Source organism: Lepisma saccharinum, chromosome 8 (genome assembly GCF_977018435.1).
Source record: "Lepisma saccharinum chromosome 8, izLepSacc3.1, whole genome shotgun sequence".
Taxonomy (NCBI): domain Eukaryota; kingdom Metazoa; phylum Arthropoda; class Insecta; order Zygentoma; family Lepismatidae; genus Lepisma; species Lepisma saccharinum.
In genome coordinates, this window is record NC_139236.1 from 86,698,614 (window position 1) to 86,726,160 (window position 27,547).

A 27,547-nucleotide genomic window follows, 5' to 3' on the forward strand; every position below is an offset into this window, starting at 1 on the left:
GGCCCCACTATACACCTGCCAAGTTTCATGGAAATCGGAGGGGGACACACAAATCAAATGCCCACTTAAATTTGTCCTCATATTGACATTTGAGGGGGGGGGTTGCCCCCTAAAATCGTTTTTTAGCCGAAACAAAAAAAAACACGTATTTCTTCATTTGGGCCCGTTTATACACACACCTACCAAGTATCATGGAAATCGGAGGGGGACACAGGGGTCCGATCCTCACTTCAATTTGTCCTTATCTTGACATTTGAGGGGGTTTTGCCCCCTAAAACCGTTTTTTAGCTGAAACAAAAAAAAAACACGTATTTCTTCATTTGGGCCCGTTTATACACACACCTGCCAAGTTGCATGGAAATCGGAAAGACACAGGGGTCAGATCCTCACTTCAATTTGTCCTCATCTTGACATTTGAGGGGGTTTTGCCCCCTAAAACCGTTTTTTAGCTGAAACAAAAAAAAACACGTATTTCTTCCTTTGGGCCCCACTATACGCCTGCCAAGTTTCATGGAAATCGGAGGGGGACCTTTAGATAACCTCCCTTGTTAGTCTTACACTTTGTAATTATTTAACACTGCATATATTATAATGTTTTATTTTAATTTGTAAAACTGTAACTGTAGAACAATTGTATAATTTTTGTATAACATTTCTATCTTGTTATATGTGTTAAAGGTTTCATCCTGGAATGGAATGTCTCACATTTATGTGTGTTTTCATTTCCAATACATTCGAATGAATACATATTCGTTTCAATGGCATTTACAAAATCACTTCGGACATTTGTGCACGAGTGTGTTAGCCGATGCGTAGCAAAGTATTTTAGGAACAACACTTGAAAAAAATTCTTGTAGGACTAAGGTGTTGTAATATTATAATGGGATTGAGATACGAAACTCTCGGATCCGGATCCGGATTTTCGGATCCGGATCCAGATCCGAAACTTTCGGACCCGGATCCGAAATTTTTGGATCCGGATCCGAAACTTTCAGACCCGGATCCGGATCCAGATCCGAAACTTTCAGACCCGGATCCGGATCCGCGGATCCGGAACTCTCGGATCCGGATCCAGATCCGGAACTTTCGGATCCGGATCGAGATCCGAAACTTTCGGATCCGGATCCGGATCCGTTTGGCCATCCCTACAATAGATGCCGTCTGTGTGACGGCAAAAAGTGGGCATTTTGAAAACTGATTGGTGCTGTTTGCGTGTAATATATGTAAGTGTAACATACTAAAATAATATTTCAAAATCTGAAACCATATTCAATTTATTCACAAAATAGTGTGTAACAGTATTTATGGCCAGAGTCTCTCAAAACGTAGAGTTAGCATAAGTAGAAGCAGCAGTAGACAATGGATAATGTCCAAGAGGTGGTCTCTCAAAATATAGTGTTAGAAGCTGAAGTGACCATATTTTAAAAACAACAAAACGGTATATTATTCATATTTTCCTGAAGGAAAATCTGGACAACAAAATCTACACATTTTAATAAAAAAGACTATATTATTATGTTTGAAAACTAATTAAATAGATACTGTGTAAATAACATGATTTTGTTATATGCACGCACTGCACTCAAACCGAGCTCTCCTTTAGAATTAGGAATCGCTCATTGATATTTTGCCGATTAATGGATCTTTTTCAGTACATCCTTCTCTTCAAATAACAGTTTTTGTAACAGGGTTTCACCTTATTGATCAACATAGCTTTCAAAGTTTGTACCGAAAGATCGTTCTGGAAATTCGTCCACAAACCATTCATGTACGAAAACACTTGGTTCAGTGAGGGCATTAGTTCTAGGTAAGCACAGAAGAATGTCCAATATTTTAAGAAAATTGGAATATGGCACATTAAATAATTTGTACTCAACAATGCCAGTAGAGAATGCGTATTGTTGTAGTAATTCAATGCCCTTAAGTCATTGTCACAAAAAAGGGGACATTGTGGCGTCCCGTTTTACGTTAAAGAAAATCGGCAAGAGACTCAAAAAAGGGGACTGTCCATGCTAATACGGTTCGTCTGGCCTCCTTAGTATAAGCAGTAGGTGTTCTCTGTAAACGTCGTGTTAGAATAGGTGTGAGTTTAGTAAAAGCAGTAGATAATGGACAACTGCTTAACATTGTATGCTCAGAATCAAATGTTACTGCTAAAGACGTTCGGTTTGTTGAACCGATAATGAAATTTCTCGATTTCTGGGAAATCTTTGAGTTATCAGAGCGTCTGTTTGGTCTCTACATCAATAACATAAGTTCAATGTCAACTTAATGCGAAGTTGAAGTATAGCGAATGTATTCAAGGTTATCAATTATCTCAAGTCTGGATAAACAGTGATACGGTATTTGATTCACACGTAGGAATAAATTTGAATGTATTACTCCATATAAACCACATAGGCTACATTGGTATTTGGAGGGTTCAGTACAGTTCACTATTTTCATTAAAGATAAAAAATATAATTAACTACAAAATTTATACAAATTACAATCTAAGTATCAACTTACGCTGTAACATTCTTGATTTGATATAATAATGTTTCTTGAACTAGCGTTAGTCTGGTAAACTAAGAAGTTGTTTATTTCGGGCGTTAACTTTGATCACAGGATAACTTAATTACTTTGACAAGGAATTATCAAGGCATTATGTAACAACATTTATCAGTTTTGAACTTCGAATGCAACTTGTCACAACTATGTGAAAACAGAAGCAGAAAACGGATGATAAAAACTTGGTTATAAGCTTTCATCCTCAATGAAAGGAATTTTAAGGATATATTAAATGCAATTCATAATAAAATTTGCATATAAGAAGTTGTAACTAACTTATTACCTCTATTAAATACTATACAAGATGCCCAGAGGCGGCCACTATTGCCCACACACTTGGCTAAACCTAATATATACCAAGGAAAAATAAACTGTCCTTGCCCCCCACCAGTTTTCCAATCGCCACCACTGAAGATGCCCATAAGTCAGTTGACAAAAAGAACATAAATGTAAACAGGTTTTATTATTATTATTTTACGTACGTAAAGCTATACGGACAAGATAGTTGATGTTTGCACTTAAATAATATGCCACTTAACTAACCTACATCAAATACTCAAAATGTCTTCCTTCAACCCTTTTCAATGCCACGATGATGTATCTTCCATATGTTCTTCGAGAGTAGGGAATAAACTCATACTTTTAGTATTTATTATTGAAATTTCCAGTTTATGCAAATTTTACTTTAAAAATTAAATAAGACATCACTGTAATTGTGATTCGAAGATCAAAAACAGTATGTAAATTTTTGTTCACTGTACACTTGTTCGCAATCCAACTTAAATAATGCTGCATTCTGTTGTATCAAGTGGCTATTGGGTCGTGGCCTTGTAATCAAGGGGTCCCGGGTTCGATACCCGGTGGAGGCACATAGTGATTCCGATCCCACTTTAAACTGTAGGTCCAGTCCCGATTAGCCTTCTGTGCATAAAGTAGACTTAAAAACTCCAAATCAAATAAAGTGGCTACCGTGCTAGAGGTGAATAACAGCTAGAGTCAACTGGGGCACGTCAAGTATCTGAGCGACGCTCGCTGAGCAAGATTTTCGCTCGTTGAGCAGACAGATCATTTACTTGTCGCTGTTTGCTCATTGATCAAAATATCAGTGTCTTTGAATAATCTGTGGTCAATGTGGCTGCGTCGAGTGGACAAGATTTCGGCGTTTGAAAAGCTGTTTATTATGGAAATAGACTAGTTGATGTGAACAAAATTGTCGGAATTTTCATTTTCACACCCTTGCACAACTTTCCAAAACTACGGTGTATATTTTTTAATATTTGGAATAAACAACAGTTTCATTGTAATACAATTACAAAAACTGGAATATTACATCACCTTCCGTTACTTGAACTTCCTCTCTAATTACGCTATTTCGCAAGCTGTTCATCATAAATATATCCTCATACAGTTTTTCCTCTTCTTCCCTTTGCTTCACGAGATCGAAACACAGAAACGCTATATTCTGTGGCGAGCAAGGTTCAAGTTCGCTCAGCGATCAAGTGAACAGCGCTCGTGGAGCAACGCTCGCTGAGCGCTCAGATACTTGACGCGTCCCTGATGTATGGGCAGTCTTGTAGACAAATTCACGTAAATCCCCGCTAGGCTGTTTCTATAATAATTAATATAATTTGTGCTTAACTCTTGACACAAAATCCTGGGTACGCTACTGTGTGGTGATACTCTGACATTTAAAGACAAAAAGCGGTGAATAAGCAACCTTGAAGAGTGGACAAGAACCGAGCAGTTCTTCATTTTCACATGTACATCAAAACGGTCAGGTCAGCGTCCATTGTATTACAAACAATCGCCTGCCTTGACACTTCAGACACCTACATACCTTTCCGAGCTTGGTCCTGAACGCTAGTAATGGACTTGTGGGAACCGTGATGTCACGTGTATCGTCTGATTCCCACCAGAGCTTCGGATTGGTTACGTGTCAGACGATGCCGGCGGATTCAATTTCATGGTATCAGCCGTTTCGCTCGAGTTTTGCAGAAATTCGGAGAGGAATGATCCTTCAACACCTTTCGAAGCGTGGGAAATTACGGGAGTTTATGTAGGGAAGAGTTCAATGTTCTGTAGCCGGATGATAGTAACATTTGGGGGTGCAAGGGTTGGTGGCCTTCTGGGATCCAAAAGTCGACCTCACTTGCCCATCACACCGATAACTGCTTCTTGCAGGCCAACTAAGCTCTGGCGACTGGATCCACGTACGGGATAATCCTTTGTGCTGAGTGCCCCTTTCTATAGGTAATTTTTTGAACCCTACTTATTATAATTGCTGGAGAAGGCGAATTCATTTGTACTTGAAAAGGTTGCCAACATTTTCTATAGGATATATTAGGCTACAGGGTCTGCAACTCCAGATTAAAATCTAGGGGACGCTATTTTGGTCTGGTGTAACAAATACGTGCGATTGATATCGGTTAGCCATACTCTGAGCAAGATTGTTGAAAATTTCGTACGACAGTGTGTTCAATAATCGTCCCTTGCAGACACGTAGCCAGAGGGAGGGCTCAGGGGGCTGAAGCCCCCCAAGAAATCCTTAAAATATCTAATTTAAATAGTGTACAGTGGTAATTAATTGTACTTCATTAGAGGATTAAACATCTTATATAATAAGTTGCAGTATATTGAGAAATTCATCTTCAATTATTTTACCTCTCCCCCAACTTTTCGCATTTAGATGGCGGCTGCTGATAAGGGATGAGAAATAAATTTCTGGCTACGGACCTGGTCGCTTGCGATCTCCTCTGAGCTAGACATCCCTCCAAAGCTATTAGATTGGGATCAGGAGAGCATGCTGGCCACTCCGTCGATGGGTATTTTCTTCCTCAATGTCAGCGAGCAAATATTGTCCATTACAAAGGAAATCTAGCCGTCCAATAGATCCACGGAACTTAAGGATGACAACAGTACAGTAAATCTTTTCGTGTGTAAGTTTTGATTGATTTATTTATTTGCTTTATTTTACTTCGCTTCTTGTGCCACTTTTGGCTAATTTGCTGAAGATGGGGATGAGTGATGATATGATGAAAATGATGAATAAGCACTCACAAACATCCATGCCCAGGCCGGGATTCGAACCCGGGACCCTTCGCGTCGTAGCGCTATGTGCTAACCACTCCGCCACGGGGGACGGCTTGTGTAAGTTTTGCAAATATGTAGAAGGGCTTCTGACCTTCAATTTGTTTTGTCCTGTTGCTATCCGGTCCTCCCTTTGACCATCTGTCCTTAAAAAGATCCCTTACATAACTCGGTATATAAAAAATTCAAACTTTCTTATCGCTTTTCCCCCAGCATTGTCCTTGAAATATCAACGCATAGGCTATACTATTAGCCCAATCTTTTCATAACAAAAGCAAGGTACACAAACGCTGTGTGTCGAAGCAGTAAGATAAGGTTAAAATATATTGACACACACGGGAGTGGTAGATTATATTGGTAACTTAATATTGCATATATGTTAAATTTAATGTGAGTATACCTGAATCAGGTTTCCGGTGACGTTAGCTGTATATGGTGTATTCCCACCTTTTACTGTGGATTCAACAGTTTTGAGGTACACATTGTTAGTTTTAGTAACACCATAGTGCTTGTCTGGTTGACCGTGTTTGTGTACTTTTTGTTATTAATTGATGGTTATGGTACGATGGTAATTAAGTTCAGCAAACCATCGCTGCCGTTTTGTACAGTGTGTCCGGGATTTCCCCGTGCCCCTGCTTGCATGTATCATGTTGCGACTGTGTTGAAAATTGGCCGGTATTCTTTAATTTTTAACTTTCCATTCGCTTCCTACTCACAGGACAATTCATGGTGAACTAACTCAACCTGTCCATTACAAGCCCTAGGACGTTCATGACTACAGGTGTTCAATATTATTAGAAAGTATAACTGGTTTAAGTATGCAGACATGAGCTGAATCGCCATAATTTAATTTTTCATTTTTATGTTGTTGTTGTTGTCACGGTAACTTGTTGATTTTGTCGCTCGCAAATATACAGGATGTTCATAAAGTCCCGGTACCATTACAAAGAAACATAGCTCGAAAACTACATGCAATAGAACAATGCTGTTGATTGCAAAATGAACTACAACTCTCCACGTTTATATGCCATACACCTCAATGTGCGCCCCTCTAGTTGCTCTCAGAACATCAAGGCGGTAATCCACTTCTGCACATACACGCCCCAGCATATCACCAGTAACAGTTAGGATACTCTCCGTTATTCTTCTTCGAAGAGTAGCAACATCTGGAGCAGGACTGCGGTAAACACAATCTTTGACATACCCGCAGAAGAAGAAATCCAAGGGTGTGATATCAGTAGAGCGCGGTGGCCTGGGAATAGGTCCATCATGGCCTATCCACCTGCCAGGGAAATGCCTATCCAGAAGACCTCGAACATCCTTGGACCAATGAGGGGGTGTCTTGCTGAAAAATTATGGTTGGCTGGAATTGCTCCAACTGAGGAAGAAGGTTCTGTTCAAGCATGTCGTAGTGGTACCCGGACTTTATGAACACCCTGTAATATAATGTAAATATATAAATAGTTATAGTGAATATACGTCATATACACTTATATATTTGGGTAATATGTATAAATACTATGTAATACAGTATAATCAAGAGGTACAGGAACTTCTCGGACACTGTGTACGATCAAGTATTTATTAATCAACTGACCCTGGGTTCGATTCACGGCAGGACATTCTAATGGTTCAGGTATCGCTTCAAACTGGAGGTCCTTACCAGATTAGCCTATATATACACCAAGTGGTGAATGTTTACTAATTCTTTTAGTCAGAATCGTTTCGACTAGAAGTTTCTTTTAATCGGAATCTTTTTCAATTTTACTAATTTTTACTCCGAGTTTTAGTTGAAGTCTTTTCAACTGTTCTAAATTTTTAAATCTGAATCACTTTGAACTTCTCTAAATTTGTAGTTGAAATCTTTTCAATTGTACTTAATTTCTTGTAGGAGTTTTTGGTTGAAATCTTTTATATTCCTAGGCCTATCAATTGAACACGAGCTAATAGGCATCAGATTTTGTGTTACCTATCTCGTTACGAGCTACAAAACCTGAGAATATCAGCGAAATTACGAAACAATGTATGGATAGAGTGACGGTGCTTTGAAAAAGTGAGAAAACATCCAAACAAAACAAGCTTTTGGAATGGGTTTGCCTGAATTGCCAACACTTTATTAAAGTAAAACTGAAAAATAAACCAAGTTTCTTTCTTTAAAAGACTAGATTTCCTCACTTACACCTAAATTTTTATTTGGAACATTTGGTGACTTTTAGGGACATTGCAATAGTGCAAGATCTGGTTCCAAAGGAACTAAGTTGGCAACAGTGTTTATCATTTTTTTCCTTCCAAACATTTCATGTTATATGTTGTATAATGGAGGAATAAGGTGGGCTGCCGTCTTAGGATTAAGGATTTGCATTCATTTAAGAGTAATAAAACGTGCATTTCAGTTTCTTCCAATTCCGCTTTTCCCTACACTGATGGAAGAGCAATGTTTTCATGCTTTCCTTTTTATTTTTTACTTTTTTATTTCTACGTACTGTCTGCCAGATTGCTTCCTAGAAACGAGAAATGGCGTGCAACCGAAAGCTTCCGCCAGAGGGCAGCAACATGCTTTCTTGTTTGCAAACAAAACTGAGGAGAAAAAATCGAAAGTGCACCGTCTTTTGTTTTGCCTTTGAAAAGATGGCAGCTGTATTCTTGCCGCGAGGGAGTTTTTTCGTGCAGAGTTGCCAACTGCAAGAAAATTATTACTAAATGTTTCCCTGAACTTGGGGGGGGGGGGAGGTGAGGGGAGTAGAATTTTGATATTGCAAGGAATTTGGAGAAAATCTATGTTCATAATGTTTTTCAATGATATGCATCGAGTTTATGGAGATAAGGCGCCCTCCTCCGCAGATATTATATATATTTCCACATTGCCTGTTAATCTTGGTCCCTCAAAATTAGGTACTGCTGTTGAATACTTGTAATGTTTCGGGTTTGAGATTTTGTTTTAAAGCCTACTTTATGCACAGATAGGCTAATCGGGACTGAACCTACAGTGGTATCAGAACCACTATGTGCCTCTACCTGCTATCGAACCCGGGACTCCTTGATTACAAGGCGTCGACATTACCACTACGCCATCGCGAAGGCCCCTTGTAACTTTTCCAATTTGTTGGAAATGTTTTGTTTCTGCCCCCCACCTTATTTTGTAATATTTCACATTCATTTTTGGATAGTATGGTTTACGAGAGACCGTAATGAGAAGTAAATGATATACGAATAATCGTAGGCCCGCGAATGTGATGCACAACGTTTTCAAAATGGAAACAGTTGTTGTTTTTATCACTGTACGATATTTTAATACTATTTATGCATTATCCAGCGTTTCGTGTCTGTCGATACGTTATACAACAGTCCTGCTTGCACGATTTTGTTACGTTTGAGTTGGAACTGGACATAAAAGAAGGCTTGAACCTTTTTCTGAAGGATGGCAACATTGTTTTCGTGTCATCGAAAAGCCACCCAAACGCCATATCCCGATATGTCGCATGCAGGAAGCAGGTGGGTTAGGCGTGTATGTCTGTGTACATGCGCAAAGAAAAAGTGAAGAAAGGAGAGAGAGAAATCGATAAAGCAAATTGATTTTCTGGTATCATGGTCAGTTCTCTTTTTATTCGACCTCACATTTCCCGCCCAGCTTAATCTTCTGTATTAAAAATCACATGGGAATGTTCAATTCAAGAGTTCGTATAGTTGCACTAAGCATTTTTGTCTCGTATTTCAGTGTCAGCAGAATTTGATGTGAAAACAAGTCATAAACGCTATTGTTGTGCAGTTTTGTGTGCACTGCTATTCATAGGCGGAGTTCTGGAGGGGCCAGAGGGGCGCCTGCCCGCCCCCCCCCACTTAAAAAAGACTAAAAAAATAACGCATGATTAAGTTCAGTTACTACATTTTTGTTATGAAGCCATACCGCAAATCTTGACGTTTGACATGATGGCATGGGCGGTAATTTCGCCGCAATAGCGGGACTTAGACGATTTGATTGATGTGTACAGTTTGAAGAAAGAAAAACGTAAAATGACTTTGTGTTGAGTCAACAGTTACTGCTGAGGCATCAAATTTTTCTAAAATTTCTGAAGCTTACTATTGTACCGTAACTTTTTTTAAAGTAATACGAGTATTGTATCAATAAAAAAATAATGAAACGCAAAATGCAATAATCGTACTGTTTTGCTTCTTTTAAAACTGACAACCAATATACTAATTAATATTTGTTTACTTAAGCGAGGAAATGTAACATTTTGAAATCTAAAAGGCCTAGAACTCAGTGTTTTTAAGTTGTTTTTTTTTATAATTTCCGGGGGAAGGTCTCCGGACCACTAATAAGCTTGGGGATATTCAACAACCATCAGGTACATCATATCCGTCTCCCAGAGTCTGCCCCCTCCCCCAAAGCAAAAGCTCAAGCTCCGCCCATGCTGCTATTGCGTTGAGCTTCGTAACATGGATCTTTCTCGTCGTAAGTAGCTATCATTCTTATTTTGAAGCAAGTTACGTCACAGTATGTTCAAAGTTTCGGAAGTAGCAGTCCGAATCATGGTTGTGAAATCTTTTTAATTGAAGTGACCAGATTTTCAGCACTTTGGCTGCTGCCGGAATAGAAAAAGAATTCCTGGGGTCACGATGTTTTATTGAGGGTTGTTGAAGGCACAGGAACTCTTAAATTCTAATAGGTTCCGCTGCAGGACCGGAACAGGACCGGAACCTTTTTCTCGCAGAATTTAAATTCGGTCCAAGTTGCGTATTTCATTGAAAAATAGGTTCCTGGACCGAATTTAAATTGATCCGAAAAAAAGGTTCTTGGACCGTATTTAAATTGTACCGGAAAAAAGGTTCCTGGACCGTATTCAAATTGAGCCGGAATAAAGGTTCCTGGACCGAATTTATATTCAGTCAAAAAAGGTTCCTGGACCGTATTTAAGTTGACCCCGAAAAAAGGTTCCTGGACCGTATTTAAATTCAGTCGGGGGAAATGTTCCTGGACCGTATTAAAATTGACCTGGTAAAAAGGTCCCTGGACCGAATTGAAATACTTTACAGATAAAAAGGTTCTTTACGGTCCAGAACCCATTTACTCTTACTGATTTTCTCTCCTGGACCGGAATTGAATTTATTAAAAATTCCTGGACCTTTAACAACCCTGGTTTTATTACGAGAATATAATAAAAGCGTTGAAAGCAATATGTCTCTTGACGATTGGATGATTTTTTTTCTTTTTAATTATTTTATGTGCGTGAGTCACGTGAGTTATATTTGGCGCAGCGTATTTATTGTTTTCTTTCCTGAGTATTGTTATTGTCTTTTTTTCTGAGCATTGAGTTTTTGTTATTTGTGAAATGACTGCCGTTTACTATTGTACCGATATCGTTCGAGGAGCTCGGTACCAATAATTCAAGGCCAAACGCACAATCGGAAAAACTTGAAAACAGTTCGAGTGAAAATGTTTTTTTGTTTACTTGTCAGATTTAAGTGAAATTTTAAAGGCAAAAATAAATATAAAACAGGTCAATGTACATCTATTAATTTGATCCACGCTTTTCAAATTGTTTGTATTAAATGTAACAATAATAGCATCACTAAATAAGATTTTCACGAACAATCTGCAAAATTTTGTCCACGGGGCCACTCTTCGCGTATGTTATAGCCGCGAGTTGCCTGTGCACCATGGGGCTCCCAAGGTAGAGAGACATGTGAGTTAAATACGCTTCAGACACGAGGCCCCGGCCGTAAAACTAGCCAGAGTTAAATACAACTCACGTGGCAGTTAACGTGTAACAAGTTAGGCAAGGATGCCCGCAGAGAGGGGCCAGGAGGGCACTTGCCTCTCCCCTGAGATTTGTGGAAGAAGTTAATGTAATTCGAATGGCGAAATTGTAGCGATATTTTATAACAAAAAATATGACTTACAGTCCGTAAGTTACAGCAACTATTATTATTATAATCATTATTATAATAAAAAAATGAAAAGGCTAAATTTTGTAGAGAAGCTCTTAAGTTTCCAAGTTGACAGTGAATATTTTTTGAATAATATAGCTTATAAAATTCCCAGATATTCCCATAGGTATATCTCAATTCTCACATGCCTAAACAAGGCAAGAGGTTTAGTAGCTGATCTTGTTGAAACCTACAATTTGAATTTATGTTGATATATAAGATTGTAGGATCCACCGTTTTATTTTAATTTTGTATAACCAATTTTGACATAGTGATGTACCTGGTTGTTTAATCGTGATTATCACTTAAATATATATTATTATTGTTATTATTATTTTTAAGTAGGGTTACATTTAAGCTTACAGTCTATTTACATTGATTATCTGTATATATATATATATATATATATATATATATATATATACATTTGTTTTCTCACTTTTTCAAAGCACCGTCACTCTATCCATACATTGTTTCGTAATTTCGCTGATATTCTCAGGTTTTGTAGCTCGTAACGAGATAGGTAACACAAAATCTGATGCCTATTAGCTCGTGTTCAATTGATAGGCCTAGGAATATAAAAGATTTCAACCAAAAACTCCTACAAGAAATTAAGTACAATTGAAAAGATTTCAACTACAAATTTAGAGAAGTTCAAAGTGATTCAGATTTAAAAATTTAGAACAGTTGAAAAGACTTCAACTAAAACTCGGAGTAAAAATTAGTAAAATTGAAAAAGATTCCGATTAAAAGAAACTTCTTGTATATATATATTGTGTATATATATATATATATATATATATATATATATATATATATACACAATACGGAAATTACGAATGCATGTAATTTAATAAAACATTAGTAGTAATAATAATAATAACATAGAAATAATAATAATAGCGATAATAATAAAAAAATAATAAAAATAATAGTAAATTGTATGACTCTGTCCCCCCTGAGAAAAAATTCTGCGAGCACCCTTGAAGGTAGGGTCCACCTATCATCATTCTCACTTATCGTTTATTAAAGCAAAAGAGGGTAACGACTAACTAAGCAAAACTGAGTGCCAAATCAACCTGCTTTACACATTTGTCTCTTCCTGTCGTCTGTTTCTACGCAGTTCTGTTCAGTCCTCGTGTCTGGAGGAAATGTGATTCCACTGAAACGTTACGCGGGTAATTGGGAAGTTAATAAAACTTTCACGACGCTTGTAAAACTCGCCATTCAGCGTCTGGTAATGACTCTTTGAGGGAGACTGATCGTTTCATGAGAAATCTCTCTCTCCCGTCTCTTTTATCAATGTCACCCCTCCTCCTCCACCCCTTTCTTGTTTCTCCTCGCGTCTCTCTCTCTCTCTCTCTCTCTCTCTCTCTGTCTGTCCCTCTGATCGTTCTGTTTATCAATTTCTATTTACTTCTATTTGTCCTTGCCGACTGATTAGCAAAGGGCGCTATGACGCTAATCTCAGCCTACCATGGGTGTTTTTTTGTGAGTACCCCTTCACCAGTTACATCATATAATCACCCATTCTTATCTTCGCGATTAGCCAGATGTGGCAGAACAGCGAAGTAAATTGAATCAAGTCAAAGTCAATTATTGATTGATTGATTAGGTGTTTTAAGTCCACTTTATGCACAGTAAGACTAATCGGGACTGGACCTACAACGTAAAGTTGGATCCGAACCACTATGTGCCTCCACCGGGTATCGAACCCGGGACCCCTTGATTACAAGACGACAACGTCAAAGTCAATTAAATGGATTATTTATTGAATACTAAAAATGTTATGTTCAGTCGCTCATTCTTATTTTTATGCTTATTCTGTATTATTAGTAGTAAAGAAGTAAAGTGTAAAGTAAAGTGCTCCCCTGTGCTTTGCACCACACCATGAATGCGTTTAGGGGTGTTAGGGCACCACACTTTCTTGATCACGGCCGAAGATGAGGGTGATGTGATCAGCACCACGCCCCTGGCCGCCTTTACCCCCCGGAGTTTCCTCCAGGTACCCACTTTATACGTCGCTGGGTGGACGCCGGAGCCGCTTAATCAGGTGGAAAAAAATCCCGGATTTCCCCCGCCGGGGATCAAACCCGGGTCTCTCGCATGGTAGTCAGACGCCCTAACGACTTTTTTTTTTTTTTTTTTAATAAAGTAATACCCCTATGCGGTAGTATTCCCCGTCATTCACGGCATTTTCTCTACTTTCACTCATAGCAATATTACTATTTTCTCGGTTTTTCTCATTACATACAAACACCAACATCCATGTCCTAGCCGGTATTCCTGTGCTAACCACTCCGCCACAGAGGCCGACAATTTAAATTCGGTCCAAACGACTGAGCTACCGCGGCTCAACATTATTAGCATTATATGCATTGGTACGCATAAATTTTCAAATTTTTACAGGCTCTTGTCAATGCAAATCTGTATGATCACAATCTCATCCATCCTTCATGTAAGTCCTGCGCAAATAACATATTTACAAAAGCAAGCTAGTATGTTGGATATTTAATTTTGGACTTTTGTGGGGGGTTCGGATCACCCTTCAAATAGGCCCTTGCCTCCTCCTCTCGCCCCCGTCTTTCTCAGTGTCTGTCTGTCTGTGTGTGTGTTGCAGGGTGGATAAAAATCATTATTTTTATCTAAAAAAAAAATTTTTGATGGTTTTACTTGATTTGAATCGGATTTTTTTTATTTAAAATAAAAACACGCTTAAAATTGCTTGTATGGTTTTTACCACCATACATATAGATATTAGAAAGGTTTTCCCTAATAAACGGTCCTGTAAAATATTTGAACAATTTGATTAAAGCAAATAAAACATTGTGTAAATATATATTTTTTCTGTTTCTGATATTGTATATATGAACCTACTATGGAAATGTTTGTCGAGTGTGTTAATGAAACTATAATAAGTTCAGTAACTTTTCTTCCAGACAAGATATAACATTCTGGATGTACTCTCTAATTATAACTTCTTTGTAGCTGAAATGTGGTATATTTTCTAATGACAGCTTGCAAATCAGCTCCAACGTTTATTTACAGTTTAATGATATTTACAATATTTGCGGATTAATATGATTAGTATTTTGTATAATTTTCTACACAAATTGTTTGCTATTTTTGCTTATAAAATTTTTTGAAGTTTAAATCAAGAGAAATTTAAATATGATACATGTTACATTTCCTTTCGTATGAGCTTCACCTCATCAGTAGGTGTTTCCTTTCCTTTCCTTTAGCGTAATAAACACCATTAAATGATTACAAGATTAATGTACATTCACCAAAAGTGTTTCTGATATCTACAAAATCCTTATGTACATTTTTCTATAAATTATACCGGGTGTCCCAGAAGTCTTTCCCTGATTACATACTTTATTCATATCCGCTATATGCAAGGTAGAGATGTGAAAGTGGTGCCAAAATGTTGGAAAACTAACCAAGTATTTTTTGTTGCAGGTTAGAGTAACGTGGCTGTAGTGTATAGATTGTCCAGCGAAAAGAATAGACTGTTGCTTCAAATGGGCTTTTACTTTCCTTACATCCTCCCTCTTTTTAAATATTGTTTTCACTACTGAGCGCAAAGGTGAACACACTTGCTTTTGTTTCGAATGTAAAACACTATTCTGTAACTGGTTAAGCTTTCAGACCAGCAAAATTTCCTTCCAGCAGCGCGTGTTTTTAATTTTATTTGTGCAGGGGCACGTGCACGGAGGGGAACGGCGAGCCCAGCGTTGTCGACTGCTTTCCACCCCACCCCCTCAGCCAGTACTGCGGTAGACAAAATTCCATGGAAGGGGAGGGTGACTGACCGTTGGTTTCGACGAGGAATGACTGTGGCGGATCTGTGCGTTGGGTTGTGTTGTGTTGTAAAAAACAGTTGGTTTTAATACAGAAATGTGAGCGAAAGTAGTGTAAAGAAGAGAAGGCGTGGTGAGGTTCTCAAAAGTAAAGAAAGGCAAATAGTAATGAATATTTTTGTTTATTTAAAACAGAAAAATCTGGATCGCAGTGTAAGTTGGTTAACCAGCGAGACGGCGAAAGCAACTGGAGTTTCTCGGGATACTGTGTATAAAATTCGGGGCGAGGTTTCAAAAGGTCCTCTTGAAACACCAGGTAAGAAACGACCCAGGAAAAGATCGCCAATTACAAGTAGAAATGTAAAATATAATGATTTTGTCAGAAGTGATGTGCGACGTAAAGTTCACGAATTCTTTTTTAAAAACAAACCCCCAACACTTAATTCTGTTCTTGCTGCTGTTAAATCTGACTCCACATTACAGAATTTTAAAAGATCAACGTTTCATATATTTTTTACTCAAAGAACTTGGCTTTTCGTATGAGAAAGGGGGCAACAAATCCATGTTAATGGAAGGAGAAGATTTAATTTCTCTTCGCCATAAATATTTAAGAGAAATTAGGACGTTTAGGCGTGAAAATAGAAATATTGTTTACACTGATGAATACTGAGTGAACACCGGAACCTCAGTCAATTATGAATGGAAAGACAAGACAATTACAACTGCAAAACAAGCGTTTCTGGCAGGTCTTTCCACTGGCTTAAAAAATCCAACATCTCGCGGAGCGCGATGCGCTTTAGTGCATGCGGGTAACGAACGCGGTTTTCTGCAAAACGCCCAACTTGTGTTCCAGTGCAAAAAGAATACAGGAGATGCCCATGATGAAATGGATGGAGAAACGTACGATACGAGATGTATTTTCGGGAACAGTTGCTCGGCAATCACCCTCCGGGATCTGTTATTGTTGTTGACAATGCCTCTTATCATAGCCGCAAGCAAGAGCCAATGCCGACAACCTCGTGGAAGAAGAATGATTTAAGAGAATAGTTGAAATCTCATGGCATTCGTTATGATGACGACATGTTACGGAGAGATCTTCTGGAACTTACAAATATTCATAAAATGAAGTACGATAAGTATAAGATCGATGAGATGGCAAAACAGATGGGGCATACGGTGCTTCGTTTGCCCCCATATCATTGCGAACTGAACCCGATTGAACTTGCGTGGTCACAGGATAACATTATGTGCGGTGTAACAACACTACATTCAAAACTAAAGACATTGAAAATTTAATCACTGAATCATTTAAGACAGTAACAATTGAAAACTGGGAAAATTACGTAAAACATGTCATGGACATAGAGAAGGAAATGTGGAATACAGATGAATTGCAGGATGACGTTGATCAGATAATAATCCACTTGGGTGAAGATTCCAGCGAGAGTGATGATCTGACAGAAGAAAATGATTCTGGTGATGATTCTGCAATGGAAGGAATTAACCCTCTGGAGTGACCTGTGAGAGAAAAGTAAGTTCATTAAGAATTATTCTTTCAGTTTATGTAATTTTGTGAATTTGTTTCTTGTTTTTAATAATAGCTCACCGTGAACTTATTTCTTCAATTTGTACGTACCCGCGATTCAAGCGCCACGCACGTTTGTTTGGTTTTGTACTTTCACTGCCAGCAGGTCCGTTACTCGCCCCTGCGGCAAGCGGCAACGCTGTTCTCATATACCCAACAGTCTATTCTTTTCGCTGGACAACCAATAGCAGTGTCAGTGTCAGTTGGTATTTAAAAAAATGGAATTTATCTTCATTCCCAAATCCTGTCAAGTCCAAGAAACATTGTATGGAAAGATGCCATCCGATGTCAAGAGCATTAATTCCGGATTCCTTGGCACTGACACTGCTACACTACAGCCACATTACTGAAACCTGCAACAAATAAACTTGGTTAGTTTTCCAACATTTTGGCACCACTTTCACATCTCTACATTGCATATAACGGATATGAATAAAGTTTGTAATCAGGGAAAGACTTCTGGGACACCCGGTATATTTAAACTGATTTAAATCAGTGATTTTTTAAAAAATCACCTGATTTAAATTAATCCACATTGTTATGTTGATGAATATTTGCAAATTCCATTAGACTTCAACCAATCTCCCGGGACGCTCGTCAATCCCACACTTGCAGTTGACATGGAATTGCTCTACCCCACACTGTCACGTGACTATTTACTACGACTTCTCCACGGTCGGAACTCACGCGATACTCTGGAGAGGAAAGCAGGTCAGAGGCTTTGTTAGTGAATGTGTTCTCCCCCCCCTCCCCCTCCCATTTCACGCGCTGTTTGCACTACTACGTATATGTGTGTGACGCGATACATACAAGCAGTTACTGTCACTTTCCTGTAGCTTAATCGCGACGACCAGGATGAAATGTGTAATGGATTATCACACAAGGATTCACACCCAACCCGGGATTCTAACCAAGGACCTTTGGCTTTGCAGCGCGTTACACCTTTATTTCTCAGTAGCAGGAAGTCTAATATTGATTCAAGATTACTGACTACGGAAGATCTGTTATAGGATGGATTGATTTCGTTTATTGTACTTCGCTTTTCAACCACTTTTGGCTAATCGCGAAGATGAGGATGAGTGATGATGGTATGGAGATCTGATGAAGGGAAACTCAACAAGGAACACCAATGCCCAGGCCGGGACTCGAACCCTGAACCCTGGGGTCATAGCGCGCTGTGCTAACCACTCCTCCACGAAGGTCAGTTCTAAAAATTTAAGATTGTTAGAAGATTTACGAATAAATTGTAAACCTTTCCTGTCGTAGAAACCAGAACAGGAAAGGTATTCTAACAGCAAATGTATAATCCAAAGTGGAACAATAAAGGGCAACAAAAAGGGGGAATTATTATTCGAGAAACAGACGCCCTGGTTTAGAATTTTTAGGTACCAGGGCAAAAGCGCATACCCCTGAAAGTATGCAGGTGGAGGCGGGGTCTTCCCCCATTTTTAAAAACTATTATACGTACTATATAATTTAAAATAATACTAAGCAATGGTGAACACATTAGCTCGTAGAATGCTGCAGCGAGAGGATTTCGCTCTAGTGCCCAATAGTTCTCACGGACGACGCTAGATGGTTCGCCAGAACTACCGCGAAAGGGATTAAGCGCGAAAGTGAAATTTTCGCTGTTAATCCGTTTCGCGGTTGTTCCTTTCGGTCTTATTCCATTTCGCGCTTAAAGCTTTCGCGCTTATTCCTTCGCGTTTATACCGTTTCGCGTTTATACCGTTTCGCGTTTATACCGTTTCGCGTTTATTCCGTTCGCGCTTGTTCCGTTTCGCTCTTATTGCTTTCGCGTTTAATCCTGTGTTACGTTTCGCGGTTGTGCTCTTTCGCGCTTATTTCACCGCCCACCCCCTAGATAGCGTACGGAATTGAAAGTCGCAAGCGAATAAAGCTTGACGCGCACTGAAAAGCCAGAAGCGCGGCAACAAAACTGAATAGTTTTGTTTCCGGCGTCTCAGTGGGACATAATACTCAAGCTAACATTCAGACTTCCAGCCTGAAATTCCGTGCTTCGGTTCGGCTCTGTAGTAAGCGGTACGCCATTTGATTTCAATAGAAGCAGACGTCACAAGTTCTACCAGGCAAAACGAGCGGCAAATGTTCGAAGCCCAGTCATACACGTATAACCAGAATGTGTCTGTGACTGTGGTAGTAGGCCCTAAAACATGGATCGTGAAATGAAAGACACTGTGAAATTTAAGATTAACTAAAATGTAATTGAATCTATCTTACCAATACACAGTGATGTATGAAAATGAAAGAGACGATTGTGGGCTGAAACTACCTATGCGTACATTTTACGTCTACAGTATGTTTCTACGATTATTGCCACAACGATTACGAGCGAGCGAAAGTGGTCCTACGCACGGCTCTTGCTCAGCAAAAGAGAGAAGAAACTGCTTTAAACCATCGTGAATAATAACTTTATACGAAACACGCTATACCACTAGATTTTTACTTTGTCTTTTGATGTTGCTAATATCTTTTTTGGTGTCCTAGGTCACGGTCTACCATATCCAGCTTCCTTCTTCAACTCTGTCCAGTCTTTCGCGAACCTGTCCTGAAGGAATCCAGATGAGCAAGTGTTTTGTTTCCAGACGAGAGAACCATTATTTTTTTCATTCACCCCCCGCCCCCCTTTCCCTACTTCCCCCATTTTCTCAGGTTCCCAAGTGGGAATGACGTGCTAATGTAGAGGAAGGGGTCAGTGGACGGTCGTTCACTCGGATTCACGTGATTCGAGCGAAAAAGTGGGCGTGTCGGGGATGGAATGAAGGAGAGAAAGATATTGATGAATGAAAGGATAGTGTCGACAATTTCCTTGCCACGTTGGTGATTGCCATTGCACTCTGCCCGTGTGCATCAGAACTCATTGTAACGGCCATGAGAGTGATGACGCATTTCTTTTAAACTGTGGTTGACGACCAACCTGTGTGTGGAACTCTTGACATGATAGAACGAAGGGGATTAATGTAAAATGTAAGGGGATATAGACATGGAGATGAATGTGACAATTCTGGAAGTTTGTTAATAATGCAATTTTATTATGTTTTAAGAATACTCGTTGTTGTGGACATGTTACGAAATGTAAGTTTAATGATAATTATTTCTGCAGTGTTCCAAATTATTTGAGTTGAAGATATTGTTTATTCTGCGTACAAGTGAGTTGATTTTCTTGAAAGGTGGAATATTAAATATGATCTAGGTTTCAAGCTTGATATTTGAAAACTGAGTAGTTGTGATTATCCACTATTATGTTACCAACTGAACTGATCACAAGCATAATGACAATTAAATGTAATGTTAGTCGGTGTTTCTCTTCGTTGCCAAAACCTCTGAGAAGTCCGATTGTGAAGAGAAAAAAACATATTACAATTTTACACAGGTCGGTGGGTGCGTGTCATCATCCCCTATGTATTTCTCTTTGCATAGTACAGACTGCCTCCAGTACATACGCAGATAAACGAGGCCGGTGATGGAAATATGATACCTGAAATTGAGGCTGTAATTTGATCCCATGCAGCTTTGACTTTGGGATGGCAAAATCACCTTTATTCCCCAATGTTCACACTCTCGGTATTGGATCGAGGAAATTCAGTATGTGTGCTGTAAAATATAGCTGAGCTTTGGTTCTCTAAACTATCTCTTTACTTAGTAATCTCAGTGAGCGAGGTTACTCACTCATATAGGCGTAACTTGAAGGGGGTAAGGAGACATCTGGCCCTAACTAATTTTCAGATTTATTAAAATTTACAAGGATATTTTTGTTAAATTTCCTGGGGCCTGAGGTTCGTGTCCCTCCCACTCCCAAAAGCGAGGCTCCAAGATACGCCGCTGCTCACACAAAATGTAGATTAGGATAGAATAACACAGGAGATAGTCGAAGAAATAACTAAGCAAAGTTTTTTTTTTTCTTTCAGAAAACTTATTTTTAAAGCAGCTTTAGTGTAGCCGCGTTGCCCCCAGGTATTCATTTTATTAGGGGTCCTCCCATAGTCGCCTGATGCGGTGACATTGCAGGGAGTCGAACCCGGGCGTCCTAGTTGCAATCATACATCCTATCGACTGGACCACCGAGATTCTAATATACGAGGTTTATTTTTTAATTAGGGGCCGTTTTGAAATAAAACGAAAACATGCAAAGGAAGATATTTAATTACCTCTGTGGCTGTTCATATGTACATTCAGCTACTTCTCAACGTAGTTCCCATAGTTGTTGAGTTGTACTAGCGGTAGATGAGCTTTTGTAGACACCCATCAAAGAAATCTGCCGCCAGGTCAGAAAGCCAATCCGTCACAGTCTGTTTGGCTTCATCGGCGCTGTTGAATCGCTTCCCAGCGAGGAAAGTCTTCAAGTAGAGGAATAGGTGATAATCGCTAGGGGCGAGATCCGGACTGTACGGAGGGTGGTCCATCCGCTCCCGGCCAAATGAGTCAATGAGTTACTGTGTGTCCGTGCGTTGTCGTGCATCAACATGATACCGGAAGACAGCATTCCTCGTCGTTTGTTCTGTATTGCTCGGCGAAGTTTCTTGAGAGTGTTGCAATGCACGACTGCATTAACTGTTTGTCCATTCGGCAGAAACTCAATCAGAAGCACCCCGAACCTGTTCCAGAAGATGGTGAGCATGAGTTTCTTGGTGGAGGTCGCTTGCTTGAACTTCACTATTGTGGTGGATGATGTGTGGCGCCATTCCTTGGATTGTTGATTTGTTGTGTGGCGCCATTTTTGGATTGTTCTTTTGTTTCGGGGATGTAGAGGGACCGGCGATAAATATCTGCCGCTTTCACATGTTTAGCGGTCAAAAACCTGATCACTGATCGTATCGGCGGGATTTTCAATCACCTGCACCACTTCCATTGTCCACCACAACCACACCAAGCGTTTCACAACGTGGAAATGGCGTTTGTTTACGTGCAAGGCATGTCGGTAACTAAGGCACATGCACAAAACACCAAGCGCGCAGTGTTGCCAACGTGAGCGCAAAACCGCCCCTAATTAAAAAATAAATCTCGTATATGTGTGTCTGTAAAGTTTGTCTAGCTTGTCACTCTCCAAAAACTGTATGAAGACGCTCTACTTGATGGCGCACAGAACGAGAACCCGTTTAAAGAAATCAATACGAGGTCTAGACAAGACACTTCGAGAATTATTGTGAATGGGACAGGCTTCTGGAAGATCGTATATACTAGGGTTCCAGGTTCAAGAAAAGAATAATGGATATAAACATGGCTGAGTTTCTGACAGTATATATACTATATCCTGAATTTGCTACTAGCAGTTAAGTGCCCTGACATCCGGATTTTGTACGATCCTGGATTTCAGATTTCCAGATTTTATAGCTGGGGTTGGTGCTAATTTTGAATATGATCTAAGGAAAATTATTGCCTTATCTACACTAAGACAACTTGGACTAATAATAGTAACATTGTCTATGGGGTTAAGGGAGCTAGCATTTTTTCATTTATTGACACATGCTATATTTAAGTCTTTCTTATTTTTATGTGCTGGGGCGGTAATTCATGTTATGGGGGATATTCAAGATTTCCGGATTGCCAGATTTCTAAAATAAAAAAAACGGGACATACTGATTTTATAGGCATGGATATAGTTAAATTTATTTTTTATAACATTTTTAAACATTACAAAATCAAATGCTGTTTAAAGCATTCTTAATCCCTAATTTTTAACATTTTGATTATATTAATATTTGAGTGAACTCTTAATGTCCTTTAAGAGGACATTTTTTTCCCAATGCATTACTATAAATTCCAGAACATGACTTATTCTCATTCACTTATTATTTCTTTAGCTAAATACGGGACAAATGGGCGTCACGAGAATATTTTTCGGGATACCGGGACATTTCTTTAAAAAAGAGGACAATGCCGTATATACGGGACGTCTGGCAACCGTAGTCTTACTCAACATGCGGGACGAAACTCATAGGAGCCGACCTTCGTGGAAGAGTGGTAAGCACAGCGAGTTGTTCTTTGTGAGTATCCTTCATCATATCATCACTCATCCTCATCTTCGCGATTTGCCAAAAATGGCAGAAAGGAGAAGTAAAATAAACCAAATCAATCAATGATTGAAACCACACGACAACTGCCGTAAATTTAAAGCCCGTAAGCTGAAAATTTTATAACAGCTTCAAGGTATCGGATTTGAGCGAAATCGGTGAACATGTTTCAAGATGGCGGACTACAAACCTACCGTTACAAAACTTTTCGGCAATACACGGCGCGGCCAATGAGCGCAAGAGACGCTTTATTACATCACCTCGAAACATTTAATCTTGCCAGCATGTGCACAGGTATTTTTCGTTTCTTGCTTTTCTAGGAAAAGATAAGATAAAAGAATCCTGTATCTTATCCTTAAGACCTTGTTGAAACAACGGAGTTAAGGATGATGAACAGAAAAAGAATCAGATGGTCAATGGTTTTAAAGCGGCGTCATGTTGCTTCCAAAAAAAAAGGCAGTTTGAAATGGCTTTTCCAGGAAAAACCTTTCGGGAACCTTTTAACTGACCAGATATTCCAGTTAGAAGGCCTTTTAAACTTTATTTTACCTCTCGGAGAACTTCAAAGTAACGTTTTTTAAATACCAAAGCGGGAAGTTGTATAGAAGGATTTTACCTACCGCTGACAAAAATGAGTTTCAATCTAATTGCACATGCTACGAGTTTTTTTCTCTTAAGTGCTCCATTAGTGGTATATTTTCTTTTTCATTTCGAATTGATTGTACTGTTTTCCCCATATCAACAACTGCGATGCAACTTATTTTGTAGATGGTTGTTAGGCGATGTTTTTGCATTGACACAAGATAGTAAAATATAGGCTTTGTTTCAAACTGCAACAACCTCAGATTTGTCGTTCTAAAGGGTCTTTCATTAAGAGTGATACTTTTTAAAATTGTAATTTACAGTTTCTAATGTTTTTTTGGTGTGCTTCCAGGTGTGAAAATATCCAGCACAATTTGCAGTTTCATCATGTAGCGACTCACGCATCCTGAACGTTTAGAAATCATTAAAAAACTTTACCAAAGTGGCAGCTCAGTTGTGGGTGCTCATCGTTTGTTCACCAGAGAATTGGGTCGCCATCATTGTTTCTCTATTCAGGCTATACGCCGCACTGTTGCCAAGTTTGAGCGGGATTTCACTCTATACGACCAGAAGCCACCAAGAAGACAATGTAAAGAACGAAGTGAGACAATATCGCATCAGTAGCGGCCAGTATTGAGGAAGAGCCGAATGTGTCAGTTTCAAGACGATCTCAACGGTTGCGGCTATCTGAGACATCAACTTGGCGAATCTTGCGAAAGGATTTGGGCCTGCATCCATACAAAATTGTATTGACTCAAGAGTTGAAGCCAAACGATCACAGATTGCGTCGTGAGTTCGCTGATTGGGCCGTACAGCAGTCGGAAGCTAATCCTGATTTCAGTGGAAAAATCATCTTCTCGGACGAGGCGCATTTTTGTCTTAGTGGCTTCGTCAATACGCAAAATTGTCGTTATTGGAGCGAGAAGAATCCACAAGTGGTCCATGAGGTGCCATTGCATTCAGAAAAACTCACCGTGTGGTGCGGTTTATGGCATGGCGGCGTCATTGGACCTTATTTCTTTCGAGATGATGAGAGAAGAACCGTTACCGTCAATGGCAACTGCTACAGATCCATGTTACGCGAATTTCTTTGGCCAGAACTTGAGAAAATAGATATTGAAAACATGTGGTTCCAGCAGGATGACGCTACGTGCCACACAGCTGATGCTACGCTCGATTTGCTGAGGGAGAAGTTTGGCGACCGGATCATCTCAAGACGTGGATGTGTGAATTGGCCGCCACGGTCGTGTGATTTAACACCCATGGATTTTTTTCTTTGGGGCTACATCAAAGCCCAGGTCTATGCTGACAAGCCACGAACTTTGGAATATTTGGAGGCGAACATTCGTCAGGCTATCGCAGACATAACGCCACTAATGTTGGACAGAGTGATTAACAATTGGAGCCATCGTGTGCGTCAGTGTGTTCAAAGCCGTGGTGGACATTTGAACGATATTTTGTTCAGAACATAACTGCAATGTCTAAGCTTCAAAATAAAGCACAATTTACTTTGATACGTTGAGTGGTTCATTTTTTTTTTCCAAATTTTAAAAAGTATCACTCTTAATGAAATATCCTTTATAAGCCTGTTTTGAAATCTTCTGATTGTTTTTGCAATGACGTATAACGTTTAGATTATCGCAACCAACTTCTTGGATTTGCTTTGCTTACCTCTAACGCTACCTTTCGTCATTATACATACGTCATTGTATCCCTTCGAGTTGTGTAATAAAGTTAAAATAACTGTATTGGTTTAAACAGGAAGCACCATTTTCTCTTTGAATAGACTTAAAGAATAAAAATGCCGACCCTATGACATCATGTTTTAGGAACAAATTTTCCTATCTTAAATTTGTTGTTGTTATCACTAAATTATTACAAGTTTTTAAACATTTTTCTGTTCATTGTCACATGTTTGAAGAATACTTTTATCCTAATGTAATTCGACCACAGAATATGAGTAACTGAAACAAAGATTTTTAATCAAAACCTCAAACTTCTTCTAATATATATTTAGGCGATATATTCACAACACGTAAGCATAGTTTTGGCTTAGATTGAAATTCTTTTATCTCTAACAAACAAAGTAGGGGACATTTTGTTGTGCTAACATAACTGCAAAGCTCTCAGGCTAGTTCTAAATGTAACTATGCGTTTCACGCAAATTTGTTTAAAAAGCCCGCGAAAAGGAAGCGAAATTCCAGCTTGCCAAGAATCCGCATCACCAGTAAGATAAAGAATCATAGGTGTGTTTCACCTACGTCACAAACTGTTGCACTGTGACTTCAAGCAGTCATGATTGAAGCCAGTTCTTGTAAGCATACGAAATTCAGGTTGTCGTGCGGGAGATTGAACCTTGTTTACGATGGCACAACAGAAAAGCGAAGTAAAATGAACCAGATCGGTCAAATCAATCGATTTTCTGTCGCTGTTTCTGATCAATTTTTCTCTTTTCTTTCCAGGTATGTTGATCTTCAAGAAGAAACAAGGAATTTTCATAACGTTGTAAGTACACGAATATTAAGCTGTTATCACGTGAAGACTTTACGATAGAGTTCAAAGATGATCGGTACGAATGCTATCCCGTCCCTATTGATAAATCACGCTTCCTGTAGAACAACAAAAAACTTATTTTATATTTTCAGACGTCGGCTACTGTAGAATCTGTAATGGTTTTTGTATCTCCCAGTTAAGAAAACAATAAAAGTTATGATTGAGTGGAAAATATTAGAGTTGGCAACCTTGTAGCAAGGAGCTCTTAGTAGTGTCCCAGTAAATGCATTTGTGTGTACTTTGTAACAGCCTGCTACAAAGCATAAACCTTTACGGGACGACCTTCCGCTGTAGCCGATAAACGCTAGCAAGTCGAGGTAGGGGAGGAGAGTCTCGGCAGGAAAATAAAAACAGAGCGCAGTGTTGCCAACCCAACATTGCAGAAAAATACAATTTTTTCCTGTTTACTGTAAATATAAATATAAAAATCGTCCACATGTAGGATACTTTTAAGTAGACAGTGGCGAAATAAAACGTGCCTTCGTGGGGAACGAACATCGTCTCCGGGAGTGACTGGTGAGGGACGGAAGACGTTGAGTTGTCTTCTCACGGTCTCACCATCGAAGGTTCCAGGTTCGACTTTTGGCCTGGCCATCAATTTCATCTAATGATCATAGATAATAATACGAAATATGTAAATTAGTTGTTTATTAATTGTAATAATGGTTAATTGTGATCATACAGGATACCTGTACTTCAAACTAAGAAATAAAATCTGATTTTTTCAGACCTCTGAAAATTTTTTGTTATAGACCCTGCGTATATTGTATGCCCTGGCCCCGCAGCTTTCCCCATAATTCTTTCAGAAACTTCGCACCACGGTTGAAAACACTGCGAGAACGATTTAAAAACAGAGAGCAGGGTCGGCCGTGCGCATGCGCCGAGAACCTCTCCAAGAATAGAAGTGATATGTTACTAACATGTGTTGCGTTAGCTGTGTGAAATGGTTCAAATGGATGGTTGGGGGTGGAAATAACAAGTACAAACGAGACCTGTCGGTGTCGACGTGTATCAAATCAGGGTCTGCTGAACTCATTGCCGTAGCCAACCATAGGCTCACCGGGTTATTGTGCTAAACCTCCACACACTGATTGGTGAGTCACCCTTTGCTCCAGTGGCAGTGAGAAAGAAACTCGGGATAAGCTTCAATGAGCCACAGGTTGTAGCAAAATCGAAAGTCGAATATTTATTAACCTTACCAAAAGGTACCTTGTGCACTATATTTACAAGGTATAATACAGATTTAGTATTTTTTTTAATAAGCCATAAAGGTTGCAGAAGAAAAAAGCTGATCCTCGATTAACCTCTGTGTCGGTATTTATACTTTTTACCTGATTACATCTGTTGCCTCGTTGACTTGGAACCAAGGCATATGGAGTAATGGGTAGGCAGTCCCAGACTTTTCGTGAAATTATCACACAGTTCTT

The 27,547-nt window shown here is 39.2% G+C and overlaps 1 protein-coding gene across 4 annotated transcripts in view; it reads left to right on the forward strand.

Moving 5' to 3' along the window:
• LOC145991266 (solute carrier organic anion transporter family member 74D-like) overlaps positions 1 to 27,547 on the forward strand; it is a 315,986-nt gene that overhangs the window by 53,776 nt on the left and 234,663 nt on the right. For 2 of the 4 annotated variants that reach the window (XM_083127233.1, XM_083127234.1), the window contains exon 2: positions 26,030 to 26,072. The exons of the other annotated variants lie outside the window; for them this stretch is intronic. The gene's annotated coding sequence lies outside the window, so the exon portion shown is untranslated. The remainder of the gene's footprint in view (positions 1 to 26,029; positions 26,073 to 27,547) is intronic. 4 annotated transcript variants of the gene reach the window in all.